Source organism: Heloderma suspectum, chromosome 2 (genome assembly GCF_057233095.1).
Source record: "Heloderma suspectum isolate Gila_16-S chromosome 2, 16-S_ref, whole genome shotgun sequence".
Lineage (NCBI taxonomy): Eukaryota > Metazoa > Chordata > Lepidosauria > Squamata > Helodermatidae > Heloderma > Heloderma suspectum.
This window is the reverse complement of record NC_139459.1, coordinates 191,041,012-191,067,806: the sequence shown is the minus strand read 5'-3', so window position 1 is coordinate 191,067,806 and position 26,795 is coordinate 191,041,012. Positions and strand designations below refer to the sequence as shown.

General features: G+C 46.4%; 1 pseudogene; it reads right to left on the bottom strand.

The window, feature by feature from the left end:
• Positions 1 to 421: 421 nt before the first annotated feature.
• Positions 422 to 26,064, bottom strand: LOC146353642 (retinol dehydrogenase 7-like; annotated as a pseudogene).
• Positions 26,065 to 26,795: the final 731 nt, after the last annotated feature.

Genomic DNA, 26,795 nt, shown 5'->3' with positions numbered 1-26,795 from the left:
AAATCCTGGAAACTCTCCGGGCTGTGTGGTGGTGGTTGTGGTGGGCTCTTTAAAAGTGTCTTTCCCTTTTAATTCATGAACTTGCATACTTCTGCATATCTAGAGGGTATGTGATTTGGAGTGGCTCAGAGCTTATTGTGTGTCCACAGTTCCAGTTCCTCCTTCATTTCTATGCACTTTGCCTATTATTGTCATTGGGGCGCAATGCTTGACAGTGCCTTGCACCGAAGCCAGGTGCTGGGCCAGATACAAACTTTCATGTGAAACCTGTGTGTTTCAAATGTTTGTGTGAATAAGGAACTGGAAAGTAGGCACCAACTTCAGCCTATCTGGCAGATGAAGCAACAGAAGACACCTTGCAGTAATCAATATTCCTCACAGCTTGCATGACTTGGCTCTTGTAGAAACGGTATGACCAGGATCAATAGAGAGTTTGGGCTGGTCTCGGCCTGCCATAAGTCACAATATAGTCCACAGGTGAGGCTGGCAAGTAAGAGAGGGGGAGGAAGTAGTATTTGGCATCCCAACCTGCAGCATAACGGCTGCGGGGGTAACAGGAGGTCAGTGCATGCTCCATACAGTCGGTGACCAGATAGAGGTCTTTCTTTATCCACTGACAGACAGCCAACAAATGTCTTCCAAACTGCAGGTGGGGAAAAAAATAAAATAAAGATAAAACATCTCCACCTATGAGTGACTGGGGACACAGCCCTGCCGAGGGCTTTTCTTTAAAGCAGGGGTGGGGAACCTCAGACCCAGGGCCCAATCTGGCCCTCTGTGATTCCCCTGACCACCAACATTTGGATGGCTTCCCAACTTTTGTGCAGTTTTTTCCCCATTGTAAAAGGTTGAAATACCCCCTAATACCTCCTAAGGCTTAGTTAATGGCAGTAAGAGGTTTAATATATGGCTATGATTTTGTATTTCTGGCCCCACCCACCACTGGAATGCGACACCTAAGAGTATCTCCAAAACTGAATTTTGCCTTCAGGCTGATAGAGGTTCCTCACCCCTGCTGTAAAGCCTTTCTAATATAACACAGGGTTTTGTTTCATTTGGAAGGTATTGCTGCCAGATTTCTGAACTAGATGCACCTCTCTTCTGATGGGACGAAACTGGCATGTTTTGAGTTCTTAGGGCAGGATTACTTGGTATGCGATACACAAGGCTGCTGCTAAAAATGGCAGCCTGTGCTAGCTGATATGTAGTACATCTTTTCTTGTGTCCCAACATCATTAAGCTATGTGTTTCTCTGCCCCGTAGCTTGGCTACCACTAAAAGAGATAAGGTTATACTCCACATTCCAGAGGGGGAGAACTTGACACAAGACTTCAATTTTTATGGCAATCTGCATTTCTTATAATATGTAGTTCCCTATTATGGTATGCCTATACTGGTGCAAATCCTGAGGTCAGTTTTATACCAAAAGCAATCCAGTGCCCCACTGAACTGTGCAATCTGCACCACAGTTGGCTGTGCATGCTGATGTGATCATAGGGTTTTTCTACATGAGGCTTTTAACCCACCGCTTTACCAAGGTTTCTGCTTTCGGATTCTTTCTGGGATTAAGATCAGCTCCTTTACACGTGTTTTTCCCCAGAGTATTTCTTTCTCTGCCTTTCTATATGTTCCATTACACAACCACTAAGTGGCACTGTGGTATGATGAAATTGTACAAATACACGAGGCTTCTATAATGCCATTGAGAAAAATCCCAGACTTTCCTCATTTGGAAAAAGAAAACATGATAATGGTTGCAAAGCATGGGAGAGACTCTGGAGGATGCCGACTACGTGTAAAAGACCTGCAAACTACTGTGAGTGAGGAATCATGAGCACACAATAAAAGCCTCATGTAGAAAAGCTCATGGGGAGGTAATAAACACCTTACTAACTTAATTATTTATTTGATTTGTACCCCGTCTTTCTACCAAGAAAAATGGCACTCAAGGTGGCTTATGATCATAAATAAAACTTGATTAAAACAATAACCAATGCATTAAAACACAGTTAAAACAAAAAAGGCAGAATAACTTCTTCACCGGAAGTCCATTAGCTTGCCAGACTGCTCTACCTTCCCTTCCTTCATTACCCTCCACTTTCCTGGAGAAGCCAGCCAGCTTTTCTCTGCTCCTTTTTCTCTCTCTTCCTCAGGCATGTGCCTCTCCATAGAGATAAGCAACTTGCTAGCTGACTCTCTCTCTGCTCACAAGCTCAGTTACCAGCCTTCTTCTCTTCCCCTGACATTCCTCCTCCTCCTTGATGCCAAGGCTTCTCCCCCAACCCCATGGCCTGCTAGTCAATTACACTGAGCAACTGCTTTCAATGTGTCTGCCTTAATAATTAGAACTGTTAGTTTGTATGAATGAAATTTAACCTTATTAAATGCCTATTGCCTTAATCTGATCTTTTGAATGTATCTTTTAATTCCTCCCAATAAATTACTCCTGGGTTAAGCAACTATGTCTTTAATCTCCAAATCTCCAAATCTCCTTAACCCCTTAGGGCACAATCCTGTGGCCGCTAGTCAGTGGCTGGACGGCCATAGGATAGGTCGGTTCCCAGTAACCGACCTCAGAGTCCACGTTCTGAGGTTGGTTCCCAGAGAACCGGCCTTCACCCCCTCCCATGCTGCCTTGTAGTAGGCAGCGCAAAATGGCCCCGCGCTCGGCAGAGGAGTGCAGAGCGGTGAAAACGGGGCGCTCCTGGGGGCGTGCTGGGGCGGGGAATTCAGAAAACTGGTACGACACATCCAATGTGTTGTCTGGCCACCGCTTCCCACGCTCTGACTTCCTGCAGCTAGACAGCCAAAATCCGCTGTCTAGCCACAAATGCACAGTGGCCGAAGCACAGAGGGGACGGTCCTCTCCGCTCTTCTCCTGCCCTGCATTGAATAGGTGGTCGCCTCTGAGTTTGGAGGTGGCTGCTGATCCCGGTAGGATTCCTCCCTCCAAGTTTTAAGAATTCAAACACTCTGTGCTCAGTGTTAAAAGATCCCTTGAAGTGTTGGTCTTAAAGTGCACATTCACTTGCTACCAGTTGCCAATGCACACATTATATTTACAACCTATTATTGTCACAAGCTGTACATTCCGGTTGGATTATTTTATTGTATGCTATGATCCTCAGTCTGCAGTGAAACAAGGTTGACTGTCTGATTTATCTATATATCTACATATATCTATATATCTATTCTGCCACAGTCTCTGCTCCAACTAGTTTAGCAGATTTGCTTGAGGCGGTGCCCCACAGCAGAGCAGACGCAAGCCCCCAGGAGCAGGGACGAGCATCGGTACATTTTGGTGTAACTGTGTGATATGTCCTTATTGGAGAGGACCAATGTTGAATAACACCCCTCTGTGAGACCTTGCCCCAGCTCGGGTGAAGCTATAGCCTCTGGCACTGATTCTGAGTCAGAAGGGGATGCTGTGGAGCCAGGCCCAGCCATGGGAAGCCAGGTGCCTGAGAGCTCAGTTCCACCAGGCCCCCGACTGGCTTGTGAGCCGGGAGGGGGTGAGATGCAGGATACTGATACAGCCTATCTTACACATCTAGGAAACATGACCTTGATGGAGGCCCCTGCTTCTCAACCACCAGAGACATCTTCCATGGGAACAAGGCAGCAGGAGGAAGTCTCTGCAGGAGGAGTTTCAGGGGTGTCTCCCTTAGTTTGGCTTCAACTAAAGGGGGCAGAGCAGAGATGCCCCCAGGAGGCATAGCAATGTCTAAGAGCCAGGTTTCCTTGCCAGGATTGAATTCTGATACTGATCTTTAGTGGCCAGTCCCCTGTATTTAAACCAGAGCAACCAGAAATAGACTTTATCTGAAGGAACACTTTCATCACCTGAAAAGCTTCCTGCTTTCACTCTGGATCTATGTGGTTTTCTTTTGTGAGCTGTACTGTACCCACTGCTGCTTGGCTGTTTGGCTGAGATGCTCAAAGACTGTTTCTGCTCAAGGACTTACGTTGTGAATTGTTAACTGTGGATCTTTATTCGGACTGTAAAAACTGATAGCTAATTACTGGAATTCCGGCGATTAAATGGTTTACTGTGATTTGTGCCTTGTCTCTGGGAAGTCAGAATCTGACACCCTCTCCCATACATTCTGCCTTATAGAACTTCTATTTTTTTTTTATTTTACTGAACATTTTTAAAAAAACCAAAATCCCATGCACTTTTGCTTGGGAGTGAAATTGACTAGACCAGGAGCCATCTATAATCTGGTGGCCCAGTCAATTTCACTTCTATTTTTTAATGCTGCAGGATTAGTGGTTGCAGGTGTTCCCTCGCCTCCAGGTTTTTAAAAATGGTTTCTTTCATCATTCCTCTATGGTTACCAAGCTACCAACCTCATGGAGCAGGCATAATGCTGGAGGTGTCTTATAGAATACATTTTCTTGAAGGTGTGGATCTATGATTTGTGGTGGCCCCAAGCTTAGTTCGCAGTGGAAACCCCCAGCTCCTTATTTGCATCTGTCACCTGCATTAATGAGCATTCCCCCCAAACAACGGTTTTAACTGGAGAGAATTGTTGTGGATCTCAAAGGGACTCCCCCAGTCATGGAGATATAGGATGGGGGTAGGCCAAAGCTTATTTTAAGGTGCAGGAACATATGAAGGTCAGCTCCTTATTAAGTCTACTGACTCAACATTCTGTATGACTAAGGAAGTGGGAACTAGTAACCAATTTCATCCTGGTACCTATCAGCTGTAAAAAGGAAGGTGCTCTAGAGAAATAAACTCCTGCACATCGCCTCAGAGTATTTGCTATCATTGTCCACTAATGACCAGTAGTATAGAGCAAAAATACTTCCACAAAGACGTTGGACTTACAATATGTTGTCAGAGAACATATGGTCAGAGTGTTTAGTTAGGCCGGTGACATGACCTGGGCAGCTATGCTGTCATGAGGTGAGCAGAAGCTAGGACTCAGACAGGGATGGGAATGGTACAGCCAGGCTGAGTAAGCCAGGAACAGCAATTGGGGCCTGGACTGAAGCTCCCACAGTGGGCCTGAATATGACAGCCAAGAGCCTGGGAATCCAAGAATCCTGACCCCCCCCCCCAAGCCAGACTCCCCAGAGGAAACAGGCCATCCCTGCCAGGAACCTCATGACTCCTGTTCACCAATGCAGGCAATGCATCAATGTGGAGTAGATGGAAATGTAACAGAATGATCCATAACAGGCCCAAGGGCTGCCCCTTTAAGTCTCTCCCCTCCTCAGCCAAGGGGTGGAACCTGGAGCTCAGGGCCAAGAAGTATATAAGAGCTCAGGCTCTGCTAGAAGAAGCAGCCAGATCTAAGTGCCAGATTTGCCTGTTCACTGGAGTAAACACATGGAGCCTATGCAACTGAAGCTATCATGCAACAGAGGCTACCGTTCCTAATTATGAATACCCAACTGGCAACCAGCTCCATCCACAACCGCGGCCCTATAATTCTGTCCATATCTGCCAGCCCTACAAGTTCCTGAACATCTTGTTTGCTTAGGAGTGCTAACTGTACCATCTCCCTTTTATGGGCTCTGTCTCCTTGGGACATGACATCAGCATCTGGTTGGTGGCCAATAGGAGATATCTTCAGGGAAATAAATAAATTATGGAGTGATCCATCTCCTGCTTCAGAATGGAAGAGCAGTTTTACATGGTTAGTTCATCTAGCTCAGTTAATGTAGACTCTGTGTCCAGCAGCAGACAGTGCTGGATGTTACAGGAAATGAGTGTGTTGCATAATTAAATTATAATAACCATAGCAGCTAGGACTGGGGTTTCTGCAGCCATTTGGAACAGAAGGAGCCTGGGGTGATGAGCTTTCTAGCATTAACACTGTTCCCTTTGGGGGCTCAAGGGAACAGAAGTGATGAGCATGAGAAGATTCACTATGCAGCTCTACAGTGTTGGACCCTTTTCTAGGCTTACCAACTGTTGGTGATGATACTGTAGTCCTGGGTGGGACCAGGGCAGGCAGCACCTGGATCAAACATGGTAGATTATGGATGGAGCCTAGAAGAATCTAGAACACAGTTCTACAGCACAGTTTTGCAGGTTCCCAGCTCCACCCGCCCCCATCCCAGCCTTCAGCAAATTCAACCTCTGGCTGCTTTTGACTCACGGTTGTTCCAGTATTGCTGCCCAGAGTTCTCAGATCTCAGCAGGGGCTTTGCTCCATAAGGTGCTGCCTCTCAGGTCTTTAATTCCTGTTTGAAAATTGCTTGGCACAATGATGCTGACTTTGACCCCGAAAGGATGTAGTTCATGCCTAGGATGAAAAGCAATATGTAAAAACAGAACATTTTTCTCTGAGCCAGAATCTCCCCTTGTACCACCACGCCAGTTACCAATAAATGTCCTTCTGCTAACTACAATTTTAAACTGAAACAGTTTGAAACATCCAAACAGAACCATAAGATACTTAGGCTGGATAAAACGAAAAGGGATGGCAAAGGGCTCCAAAACGAAAAGGGATGGCAAAGGACTCCAAAACGAAAAGGGATGGCAAAGGGCTCCAAAACGAAAAGGGATGGCAAAGGGCTCCAAAACGAAAAGGGATGGCAAAGGGCTCCAAAACGAAAAGGGATGGCAAAGGGCTCCAAAACGAAAAGGGATGGCAAAGGGCTCCAAAACGAAAAGGGATGGCAAAGGGCTCCAAAACGAAAAGGGATGGCAAAGGACTCCAAAACGAAAAGGGATGGCAAAGGGCTCCAAAACGAAAAGGTATGGCAAAGGACTCCAAAATGAAAAGGGATGGCAAAGGGCTCCAAAACGATCTCTTCTGGGGAGAGTTGGCATTAAAATGGCAAATGCAGTTCAGTGTAAGCAAGTGTAAAGTAATACATGTTCAGGCAAAACCCCCCAAATCCCAACTTCATGTATATGCTGATGGGATCACAGTTGGTGGTGACAAACCAAGGAAGAGATCTTAGGGTTCTGCTGGATAGCTCATTGAAAATGTTGAACCAGTGTGTGGCCGCTGTAAAAAAAGGCAAATTCCATTTTGGGCATAATTAGAAAAGGGATTGAATGAAAATAAAACTGCCAAGATCATACCCCCCTTACACAAATCTATGGTGTGACCACACTTGGAATACTGTGCACAGGGCTGGTCACTGCACCTCAAAAGGGATATTGTAGAGGTGGAAAAGGTGTAGAAAAGGGCAATCAAAATGACCAAGGGGCTGGAGCTGATGTTTGGGTAGACCCTTTCTCCCCTCTATCCTTGGGGCTGTGCCTCCGGAACCAGCCTGATCACACCACCTTGCCTTAGGATAAATCTTTCATCCTCCTCCCTGTGTACACTCACCCCAAATCCTTACCTTTTCATTCCCAAGAGCGTTATAGATCTTGATCTCTCTGTCCCCGCCTTGTAACCCCTCACCGCAGGAAACCCTTCCTACTGTCAGCTGAACTGCCAGTGCATATCCACAGCCTATTTTAAACTCCGAAGCCCACCTCTGTGAGAACTTGGCAAATCTCCCCACAATACTAGGGATGTACGAAAGTCACTTAGCTTTTAACGAAATTGATTCGCGGTGGGGGGGAGGCGCTCCGTCCCTCCCCCCAAAATTCTGGCCGGGGGGGAGGCGCTCCATCCCTCCCCCCTGAAATTCTGGCCAGGGGGGGAGGCGCTCTGTCCCTCCCCCCCCCGAATCCTGGCCGGCCGGGTCCGCAAATGGCGCAGGCCGTAGCCGCCGCCATTTGCATCCCTGCAGTCAGCCGTGATAGGCTACGTAAATGTTTACGTAGCCTATCACAGCTGATTTAAAAGAAAAAAAACACGCGCCTACGCAAATGGCGGCTCCCATGGCGCCGCCATTTGCGTTCCTTATTTTGACATGTCTTAGTCTACGTAAATGTTTACGTAGATGAAGACGGCGAAAATAAGGGGAAAGCAAATAGCGTAGCATCTACGCTATTTGCGTTCCCCTTATTTTTGCCGTCTTAGTCTATGTGCAAGCTTTAAATGGTTTATTAGCCTGTGTGTCTGTATGCAATTGCCCTGCCATTTGCTTTCCCCCAAAGTAATGACTGCATGTTCTGGTTAATGCTTGTTTAATAAATGCATATTCCCCATTGGTTTTGAAGCTCGTGTGCATGTGGAGTGTTCTGGGTTCCCCTCTTTACCACTGATGTCCGATTGCCAATGTCAAAGGGCCCTTTTCCGATGAATGCGTCTCTTGCAGAGCGTGCGCAAGTTTGTACACGTGTCTAAGAGGAGCACGTTTGGTAAGATACAGTTAATGGATAATGATAATGGATAAAATCATATGAATAATGCAATATCATTTCTGTAATGACAAACTGTGTGTGTTTTGAAAGATAAAAACAAAAAACACACCCTAACATATTTGATCATTTGTAGGGCAGCCTCTGCTAGAGCCTAAGGGAAGCTTGCTCAGAGGCAAGTAATGGTTCATTTTGAAACTGAGGTGCCTGGGCATGGAAGACATATCAACCCCTGCATTGAGACCTTATCCACTCAGGGCCCAGTCAAACAGATTCTTCAGTTACCAAGATGAAAAAAGACCATTTATATAAAAGAATGACATACAATTTATTGAATACACAGTTGTAATATGGAGGCAGAATATAAACAGTAAATGCAAAAGAGAGCTCACGTATGTCCCTCAACTGGTAGATCACAATCCCCTCAAATGGTGCTGCACTGGTTCCCTGGGTACAATGGGGTGGCGTTCCAAGGGCCTTAGGTCTCTGGGTGGGTGGGTGGGTGGGTGCCCTTCCTCCTCCCAAAGTGAGAACAAAGACCAAGCCAGCCTGTTTGGGTTTTATAGGTGTCTCTCCTAAGTTCCAGAAACTGTCAGAAGATACGCACAAATCCCTCTCTTCACCAAGGAGAAACAAAGAGGGCTGGTGGTTCACTTCTTAGCAGAAAAGAGAGTTTCTCACAGCAGAGAAGGACAGTCTTATTGGAAGTAAAATATGAAATGTACGGGATGGCCACTGAGCGTTACCTGCTTGGCGTTAGTAGCCAAAAACACCGATCTTCACTATATTTGTGTTGAGCTATGTAAACCAAATCTAACTTCATAATAGTTGTCAACTACTCTACTAAATAAATATGCATATGTTACTAGACACCATATATGGCTCTCTGAAAAGTTCACACTTAACTCCTTGCCACTCTCTTCTGCAAAAATGCACTACACCCTAACTCGGGATTTTTCTATTCATGATGCCTACTGAGTTTTTGCACTGACTGGAGTCTGTAATTAAAATGTGACACTTACATTGGTTAGAATGTATAGGCAAACAGTGACATGAGATGTTTGGGAAATGGCGGGAATATATGTTAAAACATGGCTAGAAAGAGGATGTGTACTGAAGTGTTAGCCCCAACATTCCTTCCCATCATAGCAGCAGCAGCAGCAGCAGAAAAACAATGAAGAAGGCACCCAAGAGGTTGCTTTACCTGAGGCTACTGGAGAATGCCTCCGATGCAAATTTTGAAGGCCTATAGCCTCCTCCACTATAAGCAAACCTTCTGGCTATGCTGCTTACATTGACCACCCTTCCTTGGGTTTTCCTCACTGGGGGCAGCATGTGTAGTGTCACATCGATGACTCCAAGCAGGTTGACCTCCAGTACCTCCATAAAGGCTTCCTTGGTGAGCTACTCATTGAGGGCTAGTGAGATGACTACTCCTACGTTATTCACTAAGCCCTAGAGACCTGTGGAGAAAGACATAGTGAGTGTTCAGGGATACCTTCTCCTCAGTCCTCTCTCTGGCTTCCTGTGGTGGTGGAGATCCAGTCTCATTGGCTTAGGAAGCTGCCTTCTATTAAGTCAGATGATTGGTCCATTTAGCCCAGTGTTATCAACATGGATTGGCAGTGGCTTCCTAGAATTTCAGTCTGGAGTCTTTCCCATCCCCAACTTAAGATGCTGAGGATCGAACTGGGGAACTTTTGCATTCAAAACATGAGCTCTACCACTAAGCTACAGGAGCTTCTGATGATGGTCCTGTTTCACTAGTTGATTTGGATGCCAGAAGCAGCAGAAGGCAATGGGCTTTGTTGTCCTTGGTGGGTTTGCTGGGAAGGATGTGCCCTCGTTAGCCAGATTTCCCAGTAGTCTTTGCATACCAGAATCTGTGTCAGGGCAGCTTTTCACAATAAATACAAGGCTGGAGAGGTATGCTTAGAAAAAGGAAGCATAGACAAACGAGGAATGTTCTACTTCCCTTCTGTCCCTGCTCTGCACCCACATGTTTGTGTGAGACAAAGGGCCAATCTACACTTATGTTTTTTTTCACTTCCAATGAGCTTTCACCACCCGTCTTTCACACTATGCAGTACCCACCTCGAATTGGAACCGGAATTTCCCGCTTCCGTGCTCCTGCTTTCAATACCCTGATATCCCGGTATTTCCCCTTAATGTGCTCTGATTTTCTGCCTTCACTACCATATCTGGTCGTAGTCCCCTCTCCTGCCTGTCCATATACAGCAGTGTTTGTATTTCTCTCCTGTCCCATCACAGCTCTCGATGGCCCCATGTTGTCTTCTGGCTACTGATAGCATAGCTTCTTGGAAGCTAAGCAGGGTCAGCCCTGGTCAGTATTTGGATGGGCGACCACCTGGGAATCAGGCTTCCTGCATTGAGCAGGGGGTTGTTCTATCCCTTCAAATGAGATTAAGTTTTACCCCCTCCTATCCTCTGCTTTGGATTTTTTTTTCCTAATTCAGGCATGATCTTCGAAGATTCAAAAATTTGAAGATTTGAAGCTTCAAATCTTCAAAGATTTGAAAATTCGAAGATTTGAAGCTTCATTCCCCTTACCAATGGATCCAGCCCAGTGCCTTCCACACCTACAAAGTTGTGACTTAGAACTGAAAATTTTATAACCAACCTTACAGTTACTCTTGTCAAGCCAAACAAATCCAAATATCACCAAGTTAATATTCTTGCAACGGGGAAGGTAAAAACGTGGCAAACTGGTGCCAATCTGTGTGCAGATAAAATTTCTTTCCAGCCCCATTGACCGGCAACTAACCATAATCCATGGCAAGAAATGAGTCACTTATGTAAGCTTTGTGAATCTATAATGTGCCCACAGTATGTGACAGACTGCTTAAAAAATTCACATTTGGATGGTTGGCTCATAAGCATTTCAGTACCGTGTGCAGGATTTCAGATGTTCTTTTTCATAAGAAGAGCCCTGCTGGATCAGACTACAGGCTTAACTAACCCAGCTTCCTGCTCCCACAGTGGCCAATCAGATGCATCTGGGAAGCTCACAAGCAGGACATGAGTGTAACAGCATCTTCCTGCTTGTGCCCCCAGTACTGAGAAGCATACTGCTTCTGATACTGGAGGTAATACATAGCCATCATAGCCTAGCAACAGTTACCCATTCTCTGGTAACCTCTCATTTGGATTACTGCAATGCGCAAAACATGGGGCTACCTTTAAAATGGTCTGGAAAGTTCAGCTGGTCCAAAATAGGGCAGCAAGACTGTTAACAGGGACTGGCCAATACGATCATATTTCACCAGTGTTTTATGATCTGCACAGGCTGCCAGTCCATTTCCAGGCCAAATTCAAGGTGCTGGTATTAACGTATTTATTTATTTATTTATTTCATTTCTATACCGCCCAATAGCCGAAGCTCTCTGGGCGGTTCACAATTTTTTTTTTAATAAAGCCCTAAACAGTTACCTGAAGGATTGTCTCCTTCCAAATATACCTGTCTGGACCCTAAGGTCATCCTCAGAGGTCCTTCTCCAGGTGCCCCCACTGAATGAGTCGATGCAGGTTGCTACTAAGGAGTGGGCCTTTTCAGAGATGGCACCCCAGTTGTGGAATGAGCTTCCCAAAGAGGCCCACCTGGTGCCTACATTGTGCTCTTTGGGGTGCCAGGTGAAGACTTTTTAAAAATTTTCCTGGACTTTTTAGACCCTCTGTTTTTAAAAATCATGTTAGGGTGTTTTTAGATCTTTGTACTGCTGCTGTTTTTTTTTTTTTTTTTAATCTTGGTTACTTCTTTGGTTTTAATCTGTTTAAAACTTAAGGTTTTATATTATGTTTTACTATGTTGTTGTGTTTATGGTTTTAAGCTTTATCTTGTAAACTGCCCAGGAGTTTCAGCTAATGGGTAGAATAGAAATGTAATACATAAATAAATGTAGCCAGTGATAGCTTTCTCCTCCATGAATTTGTCTAATCCCCCATTAAAGTTGTCTAAGGGCCAATCTACATTGCACCCACCATCGCAATGAAGTCGGGGTCCTGTCGGGTTAAACACACTCGCATTAAAACGTGATTATCCACACTCACCCATTTTCCCCGTTGGGGTTCTTGATCGAATGCGCGAGCTCAGTTCACACTCGAGAGCTGCACTATTTTCCTGCTTTTAAAGATGGTGGCTCTCATTGGGGGAGCAGAAACTCTCCCTGTTTCTGCTGATTCCCCACCTACCATCCCTCTCTTCCTCTGTCCCTGTGTGTGTGTGCGTAGGGATGGTGCGAGCATCCTGTTGGGGCTCGAAGCTCGGTGAGAGCTTGTCCCTTGCTGCCGCCGCTGTAGCAGGTGGGGGTGGAGGGAAGGAGGAGGCACCTATCCTCTTCTCCCCCCCCCCGCTGGAGGCCAGGGCAAGAGGCTGGGGGGGGGGTGTCTGCCGATGCTCTTTTCCCTGCACCAGGCCTTTGCAGCCAGCGCAAGGAAGAGGGGCAGTGGCGACGGCACCCAGTGCTCAGCTTGGGGGGGGGGCTGCTAGCATCTTCAAAGCTTCAAAGCTGTGCAGCGTCAAAGACTATGAGATGACATTGCATAGGTTCCTCAGCACTCAAAGCTTTATTACCAGCAAGGAAACTGCTGGAGTTGTATGTTCTTTCTGATCTTGGAAGCTCAGCAGGGTTGGCCCTGGTCAGAATTTTGGATGGGCAACTGCCTGGGAAGCACTGAGCAGGGGGTTGTTCTCTCCCTTCAAATGACACTAACTTTTACCTCTTTCTATCCCCTGCTTTGGCTTTTTTCTAAAAAAATAAAAAATAAAATAAAGATCACAACTGAGTGCCTTTACACACGCTGCCTTCCCCCCTTCCCCCCCTTCTCCTGGTAGCTTAACTGGTGCTGTTATGTTTTCCCATGGCCCCAATCGTGGGCACTTACTTACTCGGGAGTAGGTCACATTTAACTCAATAGAACTTACTACTGAGTAGACATATGATCACCCTGTAAGTTTGCAAGCCTTGAGTAAGCCCCATTGAGCCCCATAGGGTGCTCTGGAACGAAAGAGGACATTGCTTCTGAGCTTGGTGGGGTGGGGGATCAGAGGTGTCTCCCTTCATTGCAGGGAGGCATTTTACCTCTGCTCCCTCCGATTGAGAAATGCAGAGGCAGGAGACACTCAGGTCGGCGGGGGGGGGGGGATGCTTGTGTCTTTGAAGACTGCCCAGTAAAGAAATTTATGCTTGTGCATGGGGACATCAGGCTGGAGAAGCCCTATTCTTCAAAGATTTGAAGATCTGAAGATTTGAAGATAATGCCTTAATTAAAAAAAAAATCACAGGGTGATCTTATGTCTACTCAGTAGTAAGTTCCATTGAGTTCAATGTGGCTTATTCCCAAGTAAGTGAGTGCCCAGGATTGAGGTCACGAGAAAACATTACAGCACCAGTTAAGATAGAATGGGGGGGGGGAAGGGTGAGGGAAGGTAGTGTGTCTAAAGTCACACAGTTGTGATCCTTAATTTTTTTTTTAAGCCAAAGCAGGAGATAGAAGGAGGTAAAAGTTAGTGTCATTTGAAGGGAGAGAACAACCCCCTGAAGCCTGATTCCCTGGTAGTAGCCCATCCAAAATTCTGACCAGGGCTGACCTGGCTGAGCTTCCCAGATCAGACAAGAGCTGGCAGCTCTAGCCCAATGCTGGTTGGTGATAAAACTTCCAGTGCTAAGCAAGCTATGCTATCAGTAGCCAGAAGACCAGATTGGAGCATTTAGAGCTGTGATTGGACAGGAGGGAAATACAAACACCGCCGTATATGGACAGGCGTGGGAGGGGACTATGACCTTATAAGGTAATGAACATGGAAGAGCAGAGCACATGAATGGGAAATACCAAGATATCAGAGTATTGAAAGTGGGAGCACGGAAGTGGGAAATTCCGGTCCCAATTGGAGGCAGGTCCTGCGTAGTGTGAAAGACAAGTGGTGAAAACTTATTGGAAGTGAAAAAAAATGTAAGTGTAGATTGACCCTAAGCTGGTGGCCATCACTACATCTTGCGGTAGTGAATTCCATAATTTAACTATGTGCTATGTGAAGAAGTACTTCCTTTTATCTATCTGGAATGTCCCTATGCTCAGCAGGAAAGCAGAATCCTTTCCCACACTTATAACAGGAGCTGGGATCTCAAGAAGTTTGCCCTTTGCTTTGTTCAGCAGCCATTTTGTGCATCTCTGTTTCTTCTCTAGTACTATTTTGGAGTTCTACTAAATCTCTAGCTGTAGTTTCCATTGCCACTCCAACGTCTACAGCACATTTCAAAGTAAAGTTTTCCTCAGTTAAACATCTCCTTTGTATATGCTTACTGTGCAGCCTTGAGGTTGAACAGAGAAATTTGTATCTTGAGGTGCTTCTAGATGAAGGACTCTTAGTGCTTCCAGTCAGAAGACAGTGTGCAGCTATTCTGTCTTTCCTCCTTAACAGATTTTCAGCAGTAAGAAAAACGGATGGGAAAATTGTGGAAAAACATGGGAGGGTTACACGTGGAAGATGATGACATCTGGTTCCTCCATAAAATTCAGTGAGTGAGGCAGGGCAATCTCAGAATAAAAGCCTTGTCTAGAAGCAGTTTTAATTCATCATGAAGCCACCTCTCCCCTGAAGTTACAATGTTTTGAATGCTTTTTAAATTCTACTTCAAATGAAGGAACAGAAGATTCACCTTCAAGTTGGGGCCTCTTGTGAAATCTGGACCTTTCTCCTCTAATCAGGGGGTTTGGTCATAAATGCCACTGAACAATTTGCAGCATTTCTTTAAAAGGCTTGCTTGCAGGCTTCTCTGGATCAATGAGACTGTGTACAAGAGTGAATGTTTTTCCTCCTGTAATACTCAGCAGTGCTGCTACATGTTTTTCTGGGGGAATCTGATATACAGTACTTCAACATACTGCTCCAGCCTTTTCTATATAAGAAGGCCAGTCTTCTACAGCACTGACAAAGGCCTCTCTTTTTACTGTACAGCCTGCCAGCTCACACAGCTTCCGAACTTACAGTTCTGAACATGCAAGATTCTAGAATCCTACCGTTATCACCTGTAGGGCCCCAGGCCTGAACCAAGCTATTAGTAGTTTTAGAGGGGCTTAGATGATCCATAATGCTCTCTGACTTTGGTTCAGTTGGCAGGCTGTTTTCCTTAACAGGCCTCTTGATTTACCAGGATGAGTCAAAGGTCGATAGTGCAGCCTCAGCACATTCCATACTAATGAGCTAGAGGGTCTTATCAGTATGCACCTGGGAAATGAAGCTTGTTTGCCTTAAAGCTGCAGGTGTCTGTGCTGGGAAAGTTTCAGGTTGTTTTCCTTCTGAACAAGCAGTGTTAGTTTATGATGGGAAAGTTGTAGATGAATGCTAATTAACACTTGCTTCTGTCATGCTGCCTCACTGCTAATGTGTATGGTATAAAACCCATTTTACCCCATGGCTCTAGGTTCAGAGAAGCTGTCTGATCCAACCACTGGGTATGCCTGTGTGCTGATTGTACTCAATAAAGTATCTCCTTGTAAATAAACCTGGATCTGATTTATCACTATCTTGGCACCTCTAAATTAAGCGTTCGAAGACTACTGCAGGGGCAATACACCACCAATTGTAAGATTTTATTTATTTATGTTAAGCATTTTTATCTGGCTCCTCAGCCAAAAAGGCTTACATACAGTCAATAAAAACAAGACATTCCCTGCCTGCAAGCTTACAATCTATTAGATAGTTTCTAATAGTAACTCTAGGCAGACATAAACACAGGGTTGGGTTCGTAACTAATCATTTTTGTTAAATAATAAACACGCTATCTAAAACTAGTAGATACAATAGAACAGCAGATAACAGCATAATCTATTTACTTAGACCAGGGGTGGGCAACCTGTGGCACTCTAGATGTTTTTGCCTACAACCCCCATCATGCCTCATCTTTGGCTATGCTGGCTATGGCTGATGGGAATTGTAGGCCAAAACACCTGGAGGGCCACAATTTACCCACCTCTGACTTAGACAGATTCAAAGACAGAAGACAGAGCTTCAGTGGTGTATTAAAGTCAACCTAGATGTGGCATTTGTCATGACATTTGGCCTTGTGTGACTGATTTTTCTTTAACAAATAGCCAGTGCAGGAAAGCCCAAACCAGATAGGGACTGTGGTGTAAGGAATGGGGTTTTAATCCTTTGTCCCCCACTGCAGTCCCAATCGGAATCCCCTCTGGCAGTGCCTGTTATTCACAATGAGAGGAAAGCTCCTGTTGGTCTTCTCAATGCAAATAGCAAGTGCAGGGGCGGGGAATGATTCCAATCAGGACCACATTGGGGGAAATGTGTTAAAGCCCCCCTCCTCTCACACCATGGTCCCAATATTACCCCCCCCCAATTCCAGCTACTTGTTAAAGAAAAATCATCCAGGCGAGGCCAAACCACATGACAAACGTCTCGTCTAGTTTGGCCCACAGACCCCCTGTTCTTGGGCTTTTCTGGGACAGCTTGTATAATGACCCCACAACTCCCTTCAGTTTTAATATGTTACCAGTGATCTTCCCCCACACCAAATTAGCAGTTACATGTAACAAAGAACACAACTGCTACCTCACAGAGTTTGCTGCCACTGAGTAATTTCTGAAAAGCAGATTTTCTAGGCCTCCAAGTTTGTGAGGTGGCATCCCAGCCTGGGAAGTTGTGTAGAAACAGTCGACAGCTGCATTCATCATCACTGTTGCAGGGAAGGGGAAATACTATTTGTACGCTCATTACTGCTATTAGGGCTGGTTTACAGGATTTGCACCTTGCGGCTATGTATGAATCTCTTTCCATTCATGCAACAGCTGGACCCCATCTATATGCCACCGCTTTGACCCCCCACCCCATCGCAACTGCACAGCAATGCAGCTTCGAATCAGCATGCCCTGCAATACATTTGCAATGTACTGTGCACTTCCCTTACAGACTCGCGGTGCCCTTTTTTGGGGCCATTTTACTGAAATGCGCAGCTATGCAGTCCCATAAGTAGGGGTGCAACATTTCAGTGGCTGTTTTGTATCTGAGGGGCTCTGCTGTGTCATTCCGTCCCTTTCTAGGTAAAAAGTGGGTGTTTTGTGCTCCTTCATTTCTGCACCATCAGTTTGTCAGTTCCCCAGCCCGAGTCTCTTGCGATGGTTTGCACTAACAAGTGTGAGGGCTACATGCCTAGACATCACTCTAAAATGGTGGCCGGAGCGATGTTGGTCCTCCCCCAAGACCCCACCCCCAGCCCTTGGGTACTGAATCCACAACCATTGCGAAGATACGAAGCTGCAAAACTGTGGAAAGTGTGATTAAATAGATGAAAATGCCCCTCTGTGCCTCTGTAACTGCGCAGCTGCGAAGGGATGGGGGAGTAAAGGGGTGTCACAGAGTGATGCAGGCACTATGCATACCTACAACACGCCCACCGCAAAATGTGGAGTCGGTTCGGGGGAGGAACAGAACCCTCAGCAATGCCAAAAAATCACAGTAAAACAACTCCTTGGAACTCCGCATTTTCTGGGCAAAAACCACAGATGGCTGTGAAGTCACGACTGTGTCATCTATCATGAGGGACCTCAACCCGGCCTGGAGTAAAAGCCTGGAGTAGATGGGGTCCTGGTCACCACAGCGATCTGAAAACTGGCCTGTATGGATTTACAAAATATGTTTCATTCACCTAATGGTCACTCTAATGTCTACATCCCACTGAGGACTGCATATAGTAAGAAGACATAACATTTGGGTAGGACTGGGTACTGATCTTACTACAGAGCAGCCATTGATCTGCTGTCCAAAATACTGGGGAGGTCTGACACAAATGCACAGAGTCGGTTAACACCAATGCACAGAGTATTATGGCTGCTGTCAGTGCCAATACTCTCTGAGTAGAATCTTGCTAAACAAGAGAACATTTGTCTTTCACATCATGCAAGTGAACAAATAAGGAACTGAGTTTGGCAAGAATCGTAAGAAGCAACCATGATATCCGTCCGGAGGCTTATGAACTGCATAAGGCCCATTTCACCATTACATTCCAATACTTTGTAACAAAATACCAGTGGAGCGGCAGCACAGTGGCTGTAAAGGTTGTGAAATGCATGGTATCAGCAATGGTTTGATTGGCAAGATGAAAGCATAACCTGTTTTTGCTTATTCATACAAAGCAACTGGTAAGGCTATAATGTTGGCACCTTCTGCTGCGAGGTTATATGGGGAAGATGATGTGAACATAGGCCCTGCATTTTGTTCCAAAGATTGCTGACCCATAATCAAGCAGGATTCTAGTAACAATATCAACAATACATTTCAAAACACAATATCAATATTTCAGTAATGGCTTAACAATACAAACTCTTCATAATTCCCCCCGCTCCAAAAAATAAAACCAAAAACTTTGCACAGGTATTAAAATCTAACCATACAAAAACCACCATCAACAATTAGCCCAGTAATGGCAGTTTTCAAAAACGGAACAAGCTGGGTTGACAACCCACCTCATACCCAGACTGCCTTTCCATCCTTCACCTCAGGCAATCTCACACACAGGATGCCCTCCTCAGACAGAGCAGGGGCATTCATTGAATTTTAATCAGATACCCTTCCCTTCCCAGGACTAAATTGGAGGGCAAGTCACGGCAGCCAACATTGGCAGACAACCTTGCTGTCCAAGTCACGGCAGCCAACATCTCTCCTTTCTCCTGCAGTTCCTTCCAGCAGCAGCTTCCTCTTGAAGGATGCTGAAGCTGAAGGGTGAAGGCAGGTGGAAGCAGCAGCCAGTCCCTTGATGGCGGCCATGTCTCACCCTGAGGGACATGTCACAGTTCAAACCACGTACCTTGCCACCAATTTTATTTGAGTTGTGTCGCATGCTATGCAAAGCTGATAAGTCACCGTTAGCACATGCTTTTATTTATTTAGGGCGCAATCCTATGGCCGCTAGTCAGTGGCTAGACGGCCATAGGATAGCTTGGTTCCCGGGAACTGACCTCCCCCCCCCCGCCATGCTGCCTTGTAGGCCGCGTGGAGCAGCCCCATGCTCTGTGCTCGGAAGAGGAGTGCAGAGTAGCGGAAACGGGGCGTTCCTGGGGGCATGCCAGGGCAGGGAATTCGGAAATCCGGTACGACACATCCAACGTGTTGTCCGGCCGCCACTTCCCATGCTCTGACTTCTTGCAGTTAGACAACCGAAATCAGCTGTCTAGCCGCAAATGCAGGGTGGCTGAAGTGCGGAGGGGACGATCCCTCCACTCTTCTCCTGCCCTGCATTGGATAGGCGGTCACCTCTGAGTTTGAAGGCAGCCACCTATCCTGATAGGATTGTGCCCTTATTTATTTATTATGTTTGTATCCTGCCATTTTTTCCACTTGCAAGGAACCCAAGGCGGCTTACATGGTCCTTCTCTTCCTCTCCATTTTGTCCTCACAACAACCCAGGGGTGATTTGGAATGATCTCTCTCAGACATTCCATCTGGCCTGGCCACTGGACTAACTTCTCCCAGCAAGGGCAGAAAGGGGATGAAGGGAAGACTGAGGGCTACTTCTGTTGATGAGCTGTGAGAGCAGCTGATCCCACTTCTTTATGTTTAATTGGTGGTGTGCTAGGCACCATCTCTGCTTTTTGTTTCTAAGGTAGGTTTAATTCAGTAAATTCATGGCAAAAGGACATTACCAACCTGTAGTGGAGTTTGTTTTGTGATTTTCCCCATTTGGCTTATGGAGCTCAAGTTATTGGGTTTCTGAAAAGAAAAGAGAAGTTGGCAACAACTTGGCAATGCCTACCTATCCCATGTGGATTACCAGTGTGTTGGAAGTGGTCCCCTCCCTGTGTGGGGACTGGTGCAATTGTTCCCCTTGCCTCTCCCTAAAAAAAGTGCCCATTTATAAGACCTTAGAAAGAGTGGCTGTAAGAATTAATATGTGCAATTACAACTTCTTAGAGAATTACAGATTTTGACCAAAATGAAAGTCAAGTCAGCATCAATAAATGGAAGCACTTTATGTAACTTACTGTGTCGGTTGATTGGAACCAGAATGGAAGTCATAAAAAATGGAGACACAATTTTAGGCAGCCATACAGAGGCATTCAGTTTTAAGAAGTGCATCATTATGTTTCGTAATGAAGCTCTGCAGATCCAGCGACAGCATTCCTATATCTATTATTTCAGTCTGAAATTACTGCAAAGCATTGCGTGAGACAAAGGAAGTGTGTACAAAGATATAAAAATGCAGGAAAAGAAATAACAAACCTTGACAAATAATACCAATTTCTACGTACTCCCAAATCCTGAATGGATCATTAATTATGTTCTTCCAGCTACAGAAGGATTGTAGTCTAAGCAGCCTGGATCTCCTCCCCACCCAGCACTTTAACGGCTTTTGTTTATAGCCACATGACATGAAATGTGTGAAAAATGTTTTTGGAATACCTGTGTGTCAGCAACTGCTGACTGCTGCCCCATGTGGCAAGGCACACAACTGCAACCTCTCAGGGAAGAACCTTCCAGATCTGGCCTGGCTCCACCCACCCAGGCTGGCCATTGGCTCCTCCTGGGCAGGAAGGAGTATAAAGGGCTTCCTTATCCAGCTGAGTCTTGCTTGAGCAACAAGGTCAACCTGATCTCTAATATGTATTGTATTTCTGGTCTTGCTTGCAGTCCGGCTTCCTGGCTTGTGCTCTGATCCTGGTTGCTTTTCTGACTCCTGGCTTGTTTTCTGCTCCTGGCTTCTCATTTGCCTTCTGATCCTGGTTGCTTTTGGGCACCCGATCCCAGCTCCTGACTCTTTCCAGACTGCTCTCAGAGGCCAGCCCTGAGACCACAGAATGAACACCATGACATTTGGTGTTACTGCTATTTATGGGTTTGAGAGCCAGTGTGATACAGTGGCTGGAAGTTTGGATGGGCTTGAACTGGGAAGTCCTGGTTTCAAATCCTTCACTTAGCCATGAGGCATAGTGGATGAATTTGCAGTAGTCACTATCTCACATGGGTGGGGTAGTTCATGACAGATCCATTCCTAGATTAGAACCAAGACTTTGATTGCAGGCTAGCCAATAGTGTAGAAGGTATTTATTTATTCTAAGTATTTCTATAGTGCTTTTCATTTGCACAAATCCTGAAGTGGTTTGCAAGAGGGTCCATCTATTCCAGCATTCTGTTCACACAGTGGCCAACCACCTGCCCATGGGAACCCACAAGGAGGGTATGAGTGCAACAGCACCTCCCTACCCATGTTCCTCAGCGACTGGTGTACATAGGCATGTACTTAATATCGATATGAAGCTGCTGGATGTGGTCATCAGGTGATTTGGGTTGTTCTAGGGTTATCCGAGGGTTGTTTAACCCGTAAATCACTCATGATGCTCGGGTTTGCATGATACGACATGGCTTGCATATTCAAAATGGCATCTGATGTGTGTCTTGGAGCCCCGCGGGTGGATTAGCCCATAGCTGCTTATGACACATGAACTGGGTCAGTGGAAGCAGCAAAGTAAGCCCTCTTCACAACCCTTACCATTATGCTGTATGTGTGATTATGCTTCACATTAAGAACATAAGAAGAGCCCTGCTGGATCAGACCAAGAGTCCATCTAGTCCAGCATTTTGTTCACATAGTAGCCAACTGTTGACTGGGAAGCCACAAGCAGGGCATGAACACAACAGCACCCTCCCACCCATGTTCCCCAGCAACTGGTGTACATAGGCTCAGTGCCTCTGGTACTGGACGTAGCACATAGCCATGACGACTAGTAGCCACTGATAGCCTTTTCCTCCAGGAATTTGTCCAACCCCCTTTTAAAGCCATCCAAATTGGTGGCCATCACTACGTCATGTGGTAGCGAATTCCATAGTTTAACTTGCGCTGTGTGAAGAAGTCTTACATTGAGTCTTATGGTACTGGTGCTCTAGCTGTCATCCAGCTGGGAGCTTTCCAGAGAACCAGGGAGCAACCCAGGCTCCATATCGACAGAGAGACCCTCAGGAGCAGTTGGGCTGATGTTCCATCGCATCTTGCCATAGTGAGACTAGGGCCTTGACAGGGTCACGAGCTCTAGCTGCTAGAAAAGATGAATTGCACCAAAGACCTACTTTATAAATGAATGGGGGAATGAATGGTACATTCTTTAGATCTGGAACCCCCCCCCCCCACACAAATAACTTTTTTGTAAGCTGCTTTGAGTTTTGGGCAAGAGACTAAGGCTGCAATCCTATGCATGTTTAGACAGAGAAAAGGCCTACAACTCCCAGCATTCCCCAGCCAGCTGGCTGGGGAATGCTGGGAGTTGTAGCCCTTTTCTCTGTCTAAACATGCATAGGATTGTGGCCTTAAGATGTTTTAAATAGATAAATAAAGCACTCATATTAAGAACATAAGGTCTATGCAGACACATTCTTAAAGGGGTCAGGATGTTTACCAAAAATTGGCAATGTGCAGTGCTCCTACATTAGGGCAAAGGCAGTTGTAGATGATAATGATAACAAAACATGTTTTTCTTGTTATTGTTAAAGACTGAAATGTGGCAAGCATCTTCAGCCATGAAAAGAAAGCCCAGAGTTGAGCTATTTTAATTCTTGCCCACTAGAGGGCAGGAGAAGCTCATCCATGTGTAGTTTGTACACATCAATCTGAATGGAATACACCCGTCATCGTAGTGGACTTGGACCTCTACAACTTGACATTAGAGCTGTGCGCAAATGGCCTCTTGAAATTCTCCACCTTACTTGTGGGCAGATAAATTTGGGAGACAATTTCACCGAATTTCTCCAGGGGCAGGAGAAATTCCCCACAGTTTCTCCCATCGGCAGGGCTTGTAGCACAGCTTCTTTCTTTTTTGGAAAGGGGTTTGGGTTTTTTTGTGCTGCAACAGCATCAGCTGTCTTGGCTGGCCAGCCCCCAGTTTGCATCCACCGCAATGCAGGTGGGGGCAGTGTTGTGTCTAACTTCGGGGGTGCAGTGGTGGAGTTAGCACTCTGCCAAAATCTGTCCTCCAGTTTCCTGAAAGTTTTCTCCCTACATGAAAGAGGCTTCCATTGTTTTTGCCTCATTCAGGATGTTTTATCGTTTATTTTTGTGGTGTTTTTGAGCTTGCCTCCTCACAGCTAGCCTCCCAGGCTGCCTGCACCTCCTGATCAAGAGCAATACGACAATGGAACCAATTACCTGGGGAGGTGGTGGGCTCTCCCACACTGGAGGCCTTCAAGATGAGGCTGGACAGCCATTTGTCAGGGATGCTCTGACTTGGATTCCTGCATTGAGCAGGGGGTTGGACTCGATGGCCTTGTAGGCCCCTTCCAACCCTACTATTCTATGATTCTATTCTATCTGAAAAGGCCCTATGGGAGGAATTACCTCATGGTGCCTTAAACCAGGCTTTAATTGAAGTGCAGGAAGCTAAGGAGGCTACAGGTTGCCAGAGAGATGATTGTACAATGAAAAATAGGACACTTGTGCTCACTCCTTGTCGTTGGCCACCTACAAAGTAAGGTAAAAAATAAAATTTGATTAAAAAAAAGGAAGTAAGGTAAGCCCGAGAAACTCAAACCCAACCCATGAGAATTTCTCCAGAACTTCTTCATCATTGAATTTCTTTTCAGAAGCAATTTCTTTTCTATCAAATTGAATGAGAATGGTCGAAAAAATGAGGGAGAAATTTTCAGCACAGCACTACTTGATATGTACTGTAAGGGCACCTAGCCCTACATGTTGCCTTGACAAACTCTCCAAGCAGTTTATTTCTGGCCCCATCCTGGCTGGGGGGAAATATAGGATAAAAATGCCATGGAGTTATTTGCAGGGGAGACTATGTGGGCAGGGAGAGGCTTTTACCAGGTTGAGGAGGAAGGATATGACCATGTCCTTTGCTTTTCTGGCAACTTCTCCCCATCTCCAAAGGCCAGAGTGTTTTTTCTTTTCTGGTTGTTTGGGAGCTTTATTCCTCTGCTACAGACAGTGTTTTTAAAATCCTGTATTCCCCAAGCACCCTGGGCAGGTCTGTATATCTGTCTATATCTATGTGAGGAGGCTGGCCTATGCAGATAGGAGCAGCAGGGCCAGCCCAAGTTATTTTGTTGCCTGAGGTAGATAACGAGATCCCTCCCCCATTCCATGTACACAAGCCAAGTGGACTGGCAGATGTGTCTTCAACACTGATGATGGGTCAGCATCTTCCACTGCACCTGACAGGGGCAGGCTAACTTAGGGGGCTGCAGAGCAGGCTGCATGGCACACAGGTCTTGCCTCCGACACCTTGCTGCCACCTCCCAGCATCTGCCGCCTGAGGTGAGTGCCTCACTCTGCTTGTTGGTAGGGCCGGCCTTGAGGAGCAGCCGTTGTTGTCAGTGGCTTCCTAATGCTACAGAAACTGGGCTTGTGCCACCACAATTATGTTCTTGAATAGCCCCTATGATTATGCTAAACTGGTTGGTTATATACTTTCCGGAAAAGAACATGTTATGCCCAGATTAGCAAGGGGGAACCCAGAACCTTGGCTGGAACAGACAAGATAGTCTTAGGGCTCATAGGTGTTCTTCCCCATGGTTTGCTGGGTTTATTTTAGTGGGCCTTCCAAGCCAGTAAGTCTCTGTGGGTGGCAGTTGTGTACAGAAAGCCCTTGCGTATAGATCAAGTCGCTAAATGAGCTTGGACTGAGCGATTCACAGCTGTTTAAATCAGCTGGGAGTTTGAAGACAGTAAATGTAGTCAGTGGGGAGGCGGATATCACTGAGAGGAACTGGTCTATACAGGCCCTTCCTCTGTCCTAATGATTGTAATGACAAGCATTTTGCTCCGCACTGGCTCCAGGGGCTCGAAGGCTCTTGGGCAAGATACCCTCAGTGGGGCCCACCTCCTGTGCACGCACTTCAGTTCCCACAGCTCATCCACTCGCCCGCTTTCTCTGGGCCTGAACTGTACAAGCACCCACAGGGAGAGGGCAAGGCAAGGGTCCCGCTTCGCTCCACACCCTGGTCAGGTGAAGTAGTGGTGACAGCAAGGAGGAGCAGCAGGGCCAGGGGGAGCTAGCGGTCAGCCACGGGCCTGCTGCAGTAGCGTGGGCCTCAGCAGGTGCCCAACGACGCCTGCTCCCTGCGACGGCCCTGATTTTGCCAGTCAATTTGCAAAACCCAGTTCCTGGATCCATCCAGATTAGAGTATCCAAGAAGGGGAACCCAAGGCACGGCTGTGCCTATGAAGAAGCTGCACTTCTGCAGCTGTGGGCTGGCTCATGCGCTTCCATTGACTTCCGTGGGGCACAGCTGACCCAACCTGGTACTGGGTCAGGCAGAGGGCACTTTTCTCACCCCACCCCCAGGCACGTTCCCAGTCCCAGCCTGCATACTGTCTGCCATAGCAGGCGCTGTTACCAAGCTGCAACAGGCCAAAAGGGAAACAGCAGGCTGTAGAAGGTGTCCCAGGCCCGGCAATAGAGGGCATAGAGACACACTGTGTCCGCAAGAACCTCTGCAGGATATGGGTTCTTCCACCATCTCCCTGGCAGGTGTAACGATGCACATTTTGCTAACAGGAACCCTAAATAGCTGTGGGGACAAAGGTGGCAGCAGAGTCGGAGCAGGAGTGCTCCTCAAGCTGAACATGACTCAGGTTAACTTAATAGCTGGCTGACGTTCTCCTGTGGGATGAATGTGGCAAATCGGATTTCAATCAGCTTCTTGCTTCTTCCAGCAGCCTGATGAAGCCATCAATGGCAACGATAAAAATCTTCTTTTTAATACCTGCTTTCAATTTCTTCTGCACCCAAGTGCCGGGGAAGATGTAATTCAGAGACAAATGCTCTGCCTCTTTACACTCTTTTCCATGGTTGAAGGATGTAGATGCAAGCATTACGATCTTTTTCCTGTCTGGCACAGTAAAAAGCATAGACCGCTGTCCCTGGGCCAATCTACACTGCCATTGGCAGAGGAACAGTTTGGGGTCCTTTGCAACACATGAGATTGTCGCCAATCCACAGCAATCCTGCACATTCCCTCTGGAAAAGGCGCATTTTCACAGAGTACTTTTAGTCTTTTTTCCCTTTAATGTGGCTCCCATGTGGTTCAGCTGTCATGTGCCCCATTCCTCCAGATTAAATCCGGCATGATGGACAGGCCCAGGGGTGTATCTTTCACCTGGCTGTTGTGCTTTTCCACCATTTTGCGGCAGCCTGCGCAGATACAGGTCCGGTTTGCAAGGAGAGTGCAAGGGTTTGACAGGCAGTGGGAGCAGGAGTCTCCCACTGCCCGCCAATCCCTTGTGCTCTCCTTGCAAGGAGAGAACAAGGTGCTGGTGGGAGGCAATGGGGACTCTGGCAGCTGCCGTTTCATGCAAAATGGCGCCTGCTAGGCTCGTTCTGCAAATCCCCAATTTTGCACAAATGGTGGCCATAAATAGGGCCATTTACACTAAATTACAGGCATAAATGGTCTTAGGCCATTTACATGTGTAATTTTGCATAAATGGCCCTATTTACAGCTGCCATTTCACAAAATGGGGGATTTGTGGAAAAAGTTTAGTTGCCATGTTGCACAAAATGGCAGCCTCTGGAGCAGCAAGACGCCTCTCTCGCACTACTCACT